The sequence below is a fragment of the Chamaea fasciata genome, unplaced genomic scaffold (genome assembly GCF_029207755.1).
Source record: "Chamaea fasciata isolate MVZ Bird 193981 ecotype frontalis unplaced genomic scaffold, bChaFas1.0.hap1 SCAF_8, whole genome shotgun sequence".
In the NCBI taxonomy this organism is placed as follows: Eukaryota; Metazoa; Chordata; class Aves; order Passeriformes; family Sylviidae; genus Chamaea; species Chamaea fasciata.
Window position 1 is genome coordinate 10771074 of NW_027094093.1, and position 12476 is coordinate 10783549.

General features: G+C 40.4%; 1 protein-coding gene across 1 annotated transcript in view; it reads right to left on the bottom strand.

The window, feature by feature from the left end:
- Positions 1-12127, bottom strand: part of HECW2 (HECT, C2 and WW domain containing E3 ubiquitin protein ligase 2) — a 144969-nt gene extending 132842 nt beyond the window's left edge. The window contains exon 1 of the mRNA XM_066189600.1: positions 12064-12127. The gene's annotated coding sequence lies outside the window, so the exon portion shown is untranslated. The remainder of the gene's footprint in view (positions 1-12063) is intronic.
- Between the last annotated feature and the right edge of the window lie 349 nt (positions 12128-12476).

Below are 12476 nucleotides of genomic sequence, written 5' to 3' on the forward strand. Positions count from 1 at the left end.
ATAAGTCAGCTTACGCTCCAGGCTTCTAGTGAAAACAAATGAAAATCTACAGATTTGTTAAGGCTGGCAACAAATTAATCTTGCATAAATTGCTCCCCTTTTCAATAAGCCTGATGCTTTCTTGTGCTATTCTTTAATCTTTATGATCCAATCCATTTTGTTAAACTTCATTTTAAAAATTCTCTTCTTCCCATTCCTTCTATTTTTCTGTCTCCCAGGGCAAAGCTGTTAACTGGCAACCAAATATAACTGCAGAGCAACCCAGTGTTAAGCATCAGGCTATACCAAGTGTCTACGATGAAACTGTGATTTTGCAGAAGTAAGTGGTTCATCTCCCTTGAAACTGCTTGTTTGCCTCCACACATTCCCGAAAGAAAGGCTAGTCTAAATTTACTAACTGATCTTCTTGGTATGAATTATATACCTGGTATGTTATTTTGCAACAGCAAGTCAAGAGCACGGCCTATAATTCTGTGCATCAAATGAGACAAGCACAGTCCAAGTGCAACATACGAACTCGGGCACACCAGAGGAACAGAGAACACTGACACAAGTTAATGACTAGAAATATTTCTATAGCTGCTTTTTAAATTCTCTGCAGTGAGCAGCTGACTCCAACAAGAATATTAGACAGGAAAGCCAAAAGCATAAAAATGAAGAATTGGAGACACGAATACATTTCAGTGAGATCAGTTATGACAATGAAGTTAGACTGTGCAGAGTTTCTAAGTGTTGATGCTAATCATGATATTCAAACCTAACAAAGCAAAAGGGAATACAAAAGGTTTCTGGACATCTTAAGTGCCAGAGGAATTATTTTGTCCAGAAATCCAAATAAATTAGTTTGTGTCAAAGAGCTCAAAGGGAAAATGCAATTAAAAGTATCACTGTCCTAAAAGAAACCAATAAGGGTATTCATTATTCAGGTACGCCAGCTGCTGCACGTTAAAAGAAGTGGTGCTTCTATTTTGCAATACTTAACAACTGCCTAAAGTAATATAAATCACTTACATTTGCTTATTACTCACACTCCTGCCTTCTGATAAAATTACTTATCAAAACCTAATAAAGCATTGTGGACCATTCTAGACTCATGCTTAAAATTACCACATGCAGAAAACATTTAAAAAATTTTACAAATGTGTTCTCAGCTCAGAAATGGCTCTAACGATTTCATGATTTTGCTAAAAAAATCTTAACTAAAATTAGTATTCGGTGTGTGGGCATACCACTATATTTTTAATTTTTTGAAGAGACTAAAAAAAGACCTGGTACTAACCTTAATCTTTTATGGCTAAGTTCTATAAAAAACCAGTAAAACTCACTCCAACTGCTAAAAAAAGCCATAAGCATAGCTGAAGCAAATGAGTTTGCAGATTGATCCTGATCAGTCCTTGCTCCATTTGCTTGTTTTGGAAAGCAGCATCCCACTCTTCCATCAAGGAAGAGAGGTAAAAAATCTCAAGTGAATGTTCCTTCTCATTGCCAATGCACAGAAGCTGCTGGAGGTGAAAGCAAAAGCTCCCATGTACCACCCTCTCCTGACACACAGGAGAAAATCTGACATCAAGGACTTTCAATCTCTCAGATGCAGTATCTGTAAAAAATGTTACCGCACCGGCAGAGTTCAGCAGCTGATAAAAAAGGTGACCCAAGGCATCTGCCACAGACCAGGAAAAAAAGGAGATGGAGATGAATTCTAATCACACCAATCACACCCTCTGTTCTGCGAATACAACCGTCATTTTAGCTCACATTTTGACAGTCCCATGGCTGGCCAGCCTGGCTATCTTCAGAGGTGACCCCAACAACTACAGTATTTCTTTCTAATGAATGGAATTTTTTTCTATTACCCTGTGCAAGGGTAATCAAAACCTCACTCTCCAGACTCCCATCCTTACTAAACCAAAAAGGACAAGAAAAGGATGACAAGAGCCATGGGTATGAATGCGTATCCAGAGAACTGCAGAAATCCAAAATTACTGGAGGGATGAGAATGACAAGTTAATTGCAGAGATGCCTGAAGACAAAACAGAGAGGGAGAGTGGCAGAGGAAGGAAATCAGAAGAGAAAGCACTTTGGGACATATAAGATGATAAGATAGGAAAACTTCAAAGAAAGTAATCAAAAGAATAATTTAAAGATAATGGATACATGACATTTCAGAACACATAGTCTTAAAACACTAATTGTTCCTGTCCTGTGGTTAAATTGATTAGAGTACTGTGGTTTTCCAATTAAAATACCACCTTAAACACACACCAGAAATAATTAGGAGGAAAAGAATCTCACAATGTAGTATTACATAAAATCACTTGGACTCTTACAGTAGGGAAGTTGAATTTAAAATAATCAGTTCCATAATGGTTGAACTGTCACTCAAAAACTGGAGGATAAGCCAGGCATAACTCTTTATAGAACACTATTTCTAGGAAGGTATGATACTTATGAAGCTTGATTTGGGGGGAATCCATTCCATTCCTATCCTAAGTTTCAACAGGCAGGAAAATATATGCTGGGTTTGGGTTTTATGCCACCCCCAAGACCAGTATTGCAGTATTTGTAAATCAAAAGCAATAGTGAATTCCTAAACAGGTTTAATGGAGGTTGTCAGATTTAAGGAACAAAAGCACTGTTTATTTTACTATATGTTTTTTGAAAGTGATGTAAGTTTGGGGGTTGGGACTAGATGGTCTTTAAGTTCCATTCCAGCCCCTGAACATTCTGTGATTCTATGATAAGGGCAACAAGAGGAAGCTTTTTGCATTGAGACATCACTTGTCAAGAAAGGGCTTCCTCAAAACTCAAAATCTGGAAGCATTTGCAGGAGTTCAGATGTCATTGATCTGATCTGGCAGACTGTTCCACAGCTGAATCTTTACAACCAAGGGCATTTTATCCTCAGTTCTTCAAGCATTAATCCTGGGCTTTGCTAACTGTATTGTGCCAGATCCACACACCCATGGGACAGCTCAGTCCAACTCAACCTTTCCGCTATAACAGCCTACACAAAAAATTTTCCTGCACAGTCCAGTAGGGACAGTGCTATAAACACTTCTAGCTCTTTATTCCTTGGGATTTTTCCATGTGCGAATAATGGATAAAAACTTCAATCAGTTGAGAATTTAAAATTACATTCCTGCTAACTGTAAAATAGGTGATATTCTGTTCACCTCAGATTTCTAGCCATGCTACTTATTACAAACTATAGATAAGTGAAATACCACCTGCAGATGAAAATATGGCTATAGCATCTAACTACATCTTGGAACATTCATGCTCTAAGAGATCACACATGGACTGTTTTCAAATTCAGGTGAGTAACAACAAGAAGAACTGAACTTCTAAGTAAAGACCTGCAAAAATATTATTACATCTACTTACACTTCAGTGAGATAAAATGTCTTCACTCAAATCTAACATTTTACAAAGATCAGAGGGCATACGCAGTAACACAGATACCCAATGAGTAATTTAGAAAGTAGAATGTTGATAGGACAAAACTTTTCTCCCCAGATACAGGAAATGCGAATGTATCCTGCAACACTTCTGCTAGTTGTCTGCAGCAAGCTACATTTCACCAAATTTTGCAACTAGTTGCTTAGTACATTGCACAGAAGGAGGGAAAACTGATCAGATACACCAATCAAAGCAGATTACGTCTTGTTAATCCACTTAACAATTTAAACTGTGCTTGGCCTGATCTAAGAAGTGTAAATCACAGTAGCCCAATTAAGAATTATATCCATCTAGATTAGCTGGAATCAGGCATACAAGCATCTCCTTTGTCATTAAACCTCAGCAAGTCTGAAAACAGTAAGAATACCAACAACAACATTATTACACATAAGACCACTTTCTCTTATTCAAATCATTAAGCACAGAACTCAGTTGAGAAGACTCATTTTTTACCCACAGGATACAAAACTTCCCTTAATTTCTCCTCCCTTAAAAAACAACTTCTAGCCTTCAACAATCCACACCAGTCTTAGGTCGTCAGTCTGAAAGTGGAAGATTTCATTACTGGTTTCCCAAGAGATAACAAATGAAATTTACATTCCAAATGTATTTTCGATAGAGGAGGATCAAAAGGACAAGCCACCCTCGGCAGCAGGAAGACACACAAGCAGACTGCTGTGATACTCCACGGATCCTAATTGTCCAGGCCCTGCTGCTGTTCAGACTGCAGGGGAAGGGAAGGGGCTTCACAACCTGCTCTGTACTAACCAGGAATGATTCCAATATTGAGTTTTGATACGGTTACTTACATGAGTAAACATTAATCAATTTACATTAGGGTTGAAAATTAAGATCACAGTAATTATTTGACAAGTAAAGTTTGCTTGCAGCTGACTTACAGCCACAAGTCATGAAACATGTCCCATAGAAAGCTAAATCCTTTGCTCTTTCAGTCCCGCTTTTTGTTTTCCAAATGACACATAACCGGCTATGACACTAAGTCAACACGTAACTTTTCACATGTGGTTAATCAATGCATATTTCAGATAACAAAGTCTTTGTTTAATATACTGATAGCCCAAACTGTCTTATGCATTAATAAAGGGATGTTATTAACTTAAAAATCACATTAATCTGTCAGAAAAACTTCCACATATTGGAGCTAAAAGTACCCCTGAAATCACACTAAAGAAAGATTTAATGAGAAGTATTTCTGTTTTTCCAGACTGAGTAACTGAGAGTTCATCAATGCTTGTGTTTTGTTCCTCCACCACAGTCTCCCATTTGTTTGGGTGAATTTTTATCAAAGTACCAGAAAGAAAAGCACTTCTGTGGTGACAGTAACAACACAAACCTTGGAGACACAGTGACATGCACAACACCTGAGACTTACATTTTCTTCCACTAACAGATTCAAACTGTACTCTAGAACTAAAAAAAAAAAAAACAAAAACCACAAACCACAAAACCCAGCAGTATAGGTATGACCAACAGAGTATGAAAAAAAAAAAAAGCTTCTTTCAAGCAAATCTATTACAGTTCTCCCATTAAAAGAAAAATTAAATATATGCATTAGTTCTTCTCATATTGGCTTCCTAGACTCTTTGTACCGCTGATAATTGATGAAGCTTATGCCAAGTGGTGTTGAACACACTTCTTTTATTTATAGCACTTTTAACTCTTTAAAAACCAAGATAAAGATAAGCAAGGTTTAAAAACCTCCCGACTTCATGTTCTTAAAGCCTTGGCAGTTAATTGTCGCACTTAGTGATTTAGCCTATCAAGAAGGGGCAAACATATCTTAAGCTCAACATAAATCAAAACCAGACTTATTTGTAGTATATCTAAGGCAAACCCTTTTACCTATTGACTTACCTTAAGCAGAAACCCAGTACTTAAGTCTATGCCTTTTCACACAGTCAGTATCAAGAGGAAATGAAACAACATAAAAGCAAAGATTTCTTCCAAAAGTGAGTCAGTTTTTAAAAGACACAAGAATCTCACTGGAAATGAGTATTCTTAAAACTACCAGGCAAAGTTGAACACAATGCCCAAGAAAGTAAACAAAGAACACCCAACCAAATTCATTTAATGAAAATAAGGATAACATTTTAAACCAGTGATTAGTCCACCTCTTAGAGCACAAGGTCTGACAACTTGACTTTATTTACCTATTCAATAAAAAGGTATCCATAAATCAACTCTATAAAAAGCAGCCTTCCATAATTGGCAATATTTACAGGATGTCTTCTGCAATGTCTAAAGAAATTAAAAAACCCCTAAACCACTCTCTCAAGCATGAAAAAGCCTCCATCTTCGGTACTGGGAACAAAATACACATCTACACTGTTCAGTGCAGCTAAATATATGACACTGAAACTAAGGCAAGAAGTGGGAAATATCAAGAGTTCTGTGGAACATTAGAGTGTGACAATTCACATCTGCTGAGCAGCAGCACTATGGTGTTTGCAGTGGCTCTCTAGACTAGCCTATAGCTTCATAATGAAAAATGTCAGCCTGTCAACTTAACAGCCCAACATAAGACGTATTGCCCAAGCTCAGAGCAAGTTCACAGCACACACTCAACTTAATAGGACTTGTTTATGGAAGTTGAGCTAGGTCAAAGTTATATTTTGCTGAAAGTTATTTCATTGCAAGGAAGTCAAAACACATTTTAGGAAATGAAACAGACAAGTGATGTCATATCTACACACTCAAGAGATTATTAGGAGAACATCTGACACAAAAACACCATGTAAGGCAATCAAGAATGGTGACATTTACTTTAATTGTGACACTTGGCGACACACACAAGATCCTAACAGCATTTTGGGCAGGTCTGGGCATCACTCAATGTGGCATTATTCAAAACATAAGATGGCTGTTATATGAAACAATATGTGTGTGTATATATATTTACTTTTTTATACAGACACACAGGTACGAAACAACAACATGCACCAAATTTCCTTAAGTGTTGCTTTCTCCTAAGTGACAGTGGCCTCTTATTTTTCTCTAGAAAAAGAGAATTCAATCAGAATGCTCTTTAATCATTCAATATCCACACACACGCAGCAGCATCTCTATGGCTGCACCTGTACCTCTATGAGAACAGGCCAGATGCTGAAGCCGTGCAGGAGAGAGCACATGCTAAATGCTCTTGTCTCACGGAAAAGGCCTGTCTTGTACCTAATCCAGTTTGGGATAGTCCCCAGCCCATGGCTTTCCCTTAGTAGTGCTCTGTTAGGGCTGCTGACACCAGCCCAAGGCAGGCCAGGGAGCCTCTGACACCTGGACAGTGCTACAACCCTATGACAGCACTCAGGTTCTGCAGGTACAGCCCCAGCCTCACCTTACCCTCTCCAGGGGAAGTTCCGCAAGACTCACAGAGCACAACAGTTGTATTTTTCTTATTTTCCCTTACAATATAATATTAAGGAAACTATTTCCATGACCATGATATTTATGTTGGTGAAGACAATGTAGACATTTTTATTAGAGCAATGAGGCAAGAAATATAAAGTATGGGTTTGTATAGTTTATGGCTCTATTTTAGAGATTATACATTTACAATCTCTACTCCTTATTTCTAGTAGGAGAAATCTCTTTGATCAAACTACCAGCTCAAAACAGACTCAAATCAGTAATCACGCAGAAGAATAATAAGATCAGCCAAGCAGAGGCTTTTAAAAAAGCCTCTTAAATAGAGAAAACATACCATTGAACAAGTACTTCTGAAGCTGGAATGCTGTAGCCCAGCACTATGAAGCCCACATGCTCTTGTGAGAATGAGGTGAAGGAATCACTCAAAAATGGATGACAATCAGGATCCAAAGGGAGTGGCTGGTTTTGTTATTTTCTAACACTATTTTGCTCAACATGTAATATCCAATGCCCTTGATATGAGGTACCTAGTGAATTATCACTTTTGAGCATTTTTTCAGCAGGATCCTTACAGACCACACTGCTTCCCATCAGGCTATGGCTGATCCACTCCACTCACTGTGAGGTGCTGCAACTTCAGCTGTTCACATTTATTCCTGGAAAACTCTTTTTTCCTACTGTGGCTACTCTACCTGACAAGGATCCGTCAATGTTTTCTTTTGTAAAAGATGCTGCTGGTCATTCCTGGAAGAAAATGAAATTTACTGCTGTATGCTTTGGGCTCATCTAATTACAATACTAGCCTTCAGGGAATTTTTAAACTAATGACATTGGATTTGTCAAGCACAAAAACTTTTAATCTGATTTTTCAAGTGGATCCTAGCCAATGGATCCTGGCCACCACAGCACTTAACAAAACACATCTGACTGTCCTCCATGCAATATTTAGGTGGGTTTCTTATCGAAATGTTAATTTTTGTTACCCAATATCTTTATCTGGTGGTCAATACAAGGCATATGGGGATATTGACAATGCTATTAAAGTTTTTTATGACTGAAAGTCCACAAATCAAATTATGTGTGTGTATATACAGCTTCATAAATGAATGGAGGCATAGACTCTGAGAAATCCAAACCAAAACACTGGATGAATAACACCTCCATTCATCTGCTGATCTCATGATGCATCATCAAGAAGCACCAGCTCTACTAAAGCTATTTTTTTATTTCAACATGCTAGTCTTAATTTTCAACTTTTTTTTTCCTTTTCAGTGCTAATACCATGAAAAAAGCCCCAAACATAAATTACACCACAAAGATTCCGTAACCCTCCAAAAGCAAACAATTCAGATGACCCATTAATCATCCACTTTGGGGTATTTCCTTAGTGCTAAAGTAGAAATAATGCACCATTTCAGCTGTTAGGACTGGTTTGACTGCACTAGTAGGGTCTTTTGGTCAAGTAATGATGGATTCACACTTCAATTTCATATTCATTTCAATTACTACTGCTTCACACACACAAGCTGCAACTGTGCCACGTAGAAACATTGATAACTACACTTCAAAGAAAAGATCCTCTTTCAAACCTCTCCTTCTTTCAAACATAATTATTGTCATTTTTTTCAAAACTGCCTACTCCATGACAAATTTATGAAACAAATTATGAAATACAAGTGTTATTGTTCATTAAGCAATGAACAATATTGCTTAATTGAACAATGAACTGTCAGCACGCTAGTCCTCCCCAATCACAGAAAAATACAGTTGTAACACAAAACTGTGCAAATGTAACAAAACTCAAAATAGTGGCTATTTTTGGATGTAGCCATTGGATTACTGTGGCTACTGTGGCAATCCAATGGCTACATCCAAACCAGACTTAGCCTGGATCAATTGTCATTTTCTCCCCAGTACTACCAGGTATGGTGAGAAGAAGGAGCTGCTCCCCACTGGTAACACAGAGCGAGATGAAGGCTGTGACTACCCATTTGCTTCAAAAGCTAAATGTGTTCATCCTGTCAGCAGAACTTGGAAACCTAACACCAACTTTACTACCAAAACAAGTAACAGGATTCCTGGGTGTTGGAAGGGATGACTGGAACACATCCACTTGACACATGAGTGACCATCTCCAGCCAAAAGTCAGGGCTTGCACTTCCAGTGAGAATTCACAATCCAACTGCAATCATTTAACACAACGACTGAGAAGAGAGCATGCAACTGCTGCACTACTTTCTTCAAGTATGCAACCACTTTTAAGAAAAGACACGTTTCAAGCACTAATGTCTGTTTCTGTAAAAAAATATAAAACCAAAAAGCGCTGCTTGAACTCTTCTATAAGTACTACAGTGTTTTAGCATCTTTCCTACTTCCCACAAAGATGTGTCCTTGAAACACGCACCCATGCTACACAAAGCTGTACCATTTTCTATCCTACTGCCAGAGATACGGGTATTTTCAGCCTTTTCCTCACTTAGAGTCCAACTGACCACAAACAAGATGTCGTGAAGGCACATCACATGCACCCTAGATCATTGTCAATATAAACCATGCAGTTCACTTCAATTTCAATGGAAATTACATGGAACTTTTCTCGGATGCTAAACTCAAATATCAAAATAATAGATCATGTCACTCTCCATTGCCAAAGGGCCCTGATATGATTAAAGAAACACCTCACATAGGTAGCTTCAAAGCGCCAAAACACACGCTACCAAGGCTGCAAGAGCATATCACCTTTCCTATTAGGTTAGAGAACTTCTACATGAATCAGTCAATTCTGTTCCATGCGTTGGCAATGAAATTAATATGCTTCCTTCTGGTGGTAGCTACACTCCAGCCTCTCCCCCTCTGATCAGCAAGGGACAACATGAAGACAAAGGTGATGACCGTGCCATGCATAATGACAGCAGGATCAAACAAAATTAGGCTGAGGCACTCAGAGCACTCCATGCTGTGAAAGGCAGTATTTTGGATACACTCTCAAATAAAGGATTTTGAACATGCTACTAAATTTTAAGCGCTTTATTTACATCTCATTTTCAATGATTCAGTAACATTACCCGAACAGGTGTTTCATTAGCCAATGGAGTAAATGCAATATCCTAAGCATTCTGCCACTGTCTGACTGAAGGAGTTTTTGAATAAACAAAATGCTGAGGTAGATTAAAAAGAAAAAAAGGAAGAGGAATTACATGCAATTATTCAAGAATTTAATCTGTAGATTGAGTCTCATACATAGAAATCTCCCTTATTTTGCAGCATATTGAAGCTTTAGCTGCAGTTTAAAGCATGTTGGCACATAAAGGAAAAAGTTAATTTCTTTTCCATTAGGCATTACTACTTAATCTTATAAAGGGGAAAACACAAAATTCATTCAATTTCTTCTCAGAAAATCTGACAAAACAGTATATTGTTTCTGGCTGGCAGCCACTGTACTATCATAGAGTTTCTTAAAGGTGCAACACCGTGCATTCTACCAGGTTTGAAAAAACACTGGAAGTGTAAGACAAGTAGAAATGCCCCTTAGCTAAATCCACTCTCAAAAACAAAGAGCAAGAAAGCAATAGGTCTTTAAGGTCTTTAAGGAAGACAGAGGGTCCTTGCAGAGGTTGGCAAATGCCCTAAGCCAAACTAAATCCATAGTGCTAACAAAGCTCAGCTTTGCTCCGGCATCACCAGAAGGCTGCTTTTATAAAGACAGATGGACAGAAGGGAGGCTTTTCATCTACAATTCTGTCAAGTTAAACTATTACCAAGCAGAAGTTTAAAAGTGGTTTCCAGTCAACCATATGAGCTCCATGGAATCTCAGAGCCCCTTTTAAGGTGCTGTAAATATGGACAGAAAGATAGACACACATATGTGGACTAACATTTAACATCCACTGTGGTAGCTCCAGCTGACACAAAAGCAACCATCACATTTTTGGAAATTTAGAGCCTGAACAGCAGTGTTGATTGAAAGGCACCATTAGGCTTGTTCCTTTCATATGCTAATAATGACATCATGCCTTATGGCCTGATGCTGCAACCATACATTATCATCTTATAAAGACATTTTCCCAAAGAAGTCTAATACATGAGCAAGCAGCTCACCTGCATATAGGAAGAAGGTTTTTTAATTCGTCCATGACACAGATTTCCTTCTGTACCTTAGTGCTGTGAATAACTACTACTGAAAAATTTATAAAGGTTCAACATACTTTTTTTAAAAAAAGTAAGAAAACAATATAATTGTTGGGGCAGAAAAAAAAATCTACAAAAGAAATTTTGGAGCATACAGGAAGCAGCCCTGGGCATCAACAAAGTGAAGCAAGGTAAGGCCCCTGATGGTATTTCGGGTACAGGAGTGATTCAGGGCCGAATCTCTTGCAAATATTCTAGTGCAATGTAGTGTAGTACAAAGACTGTCACACAGCACCCCAGAAAAGGGAGGGAGAAAAAAAAATTTTATAAACATTCTTTCCGTGTTCCTGACATATATCCAGGAACAAAATAAGCGATAATAAATTATGTAACTCTATTACTGACTACATAAACCACGCTCTCCTTTATTTTGGCATCATACAGGCCAAAAGAGAATTTCATTTTTCTCAAATACCCTGGTTTGTAGTGATGTGTAGTGAAAAGGTTAAGAGAAAAAAAAAAACAAACACGTACCAAGAAAATAACAAGATCTCCACATCAACAAACAATCGACAGAACAGTGAGGACACGGATATAAACCTATTTTTCCCACGCACATACTGTCTTTGTGCTGTATTTCGTGCATACAGAAAAGAAAAACATATGAAGTCCCCCTGTTTTGAAAACAACACGCTTGAAAACTGCGGTGATCCCTCTTCCCCAGCACGGACAGTGCTACACAGAATCTGGACAACAGCCTTACACATAAATAAATAAATACACTAAACGGCGAAGGGGGACAGCCCGGAGGAAATAAACGCGGCACACAAAGTGCTGAACGCCTTCCCCGGGCAGGAAAGCAGTTACATTTAATGGCCCAAACCCGATTTAAATTTGGCCGAGCGGAACCCTGCGGTGCTCCGCGGCAGCGCGGCGCCCGAGCCTCCCTCCCGCATGACGGGGCCGCCGCGGCGGGCGGCGGGGCGAGGAGCGGAGTCCCGGGGCTGCCGCGGCCCCGCGGAGAGCCCCGCGCCGGCCCCGCCGCGTCCCCGGCCCCGCGGGCGGCTCCCGCGGGCACCGGCGCCCACTCACCTGGCCGAGCGCGCACTGCGGCTCCGCGCCCGCGGCGGGCTCCGGGCGAGGGCGGCTCCCGCTGCCGCTGCGGAGCCGGGCGGCGGCCGGAGTCACCCCGTCCTTGCGGCACGCGGCTCCCGCCGGTGCCGGCGGCCCCTCCGCGCCCACGGCGGGGCGAGCGCCTCCCGCGCAGGGGCGCCCGCGCCGCCCTCCGCCTCCGCTCCGTCTCAGCGGCGGGGCCGCGCCCCCCACCCCTCCGCCAGCCCCCGCCTCCGCGCCGGCATCTTCCCCGCGATCGGGCACGGCCGTGGGTGGGGGCGGCGGGGCCGGGGCCGAGGCCGCAGCCCCGCGGGCCTGGGCGGCGCCGGGGGCGGGCAGCCGGTAACAAAGCCGCCCGCAAGGCAGGGGGATGCGGCCGCCCCGCCGGCGGA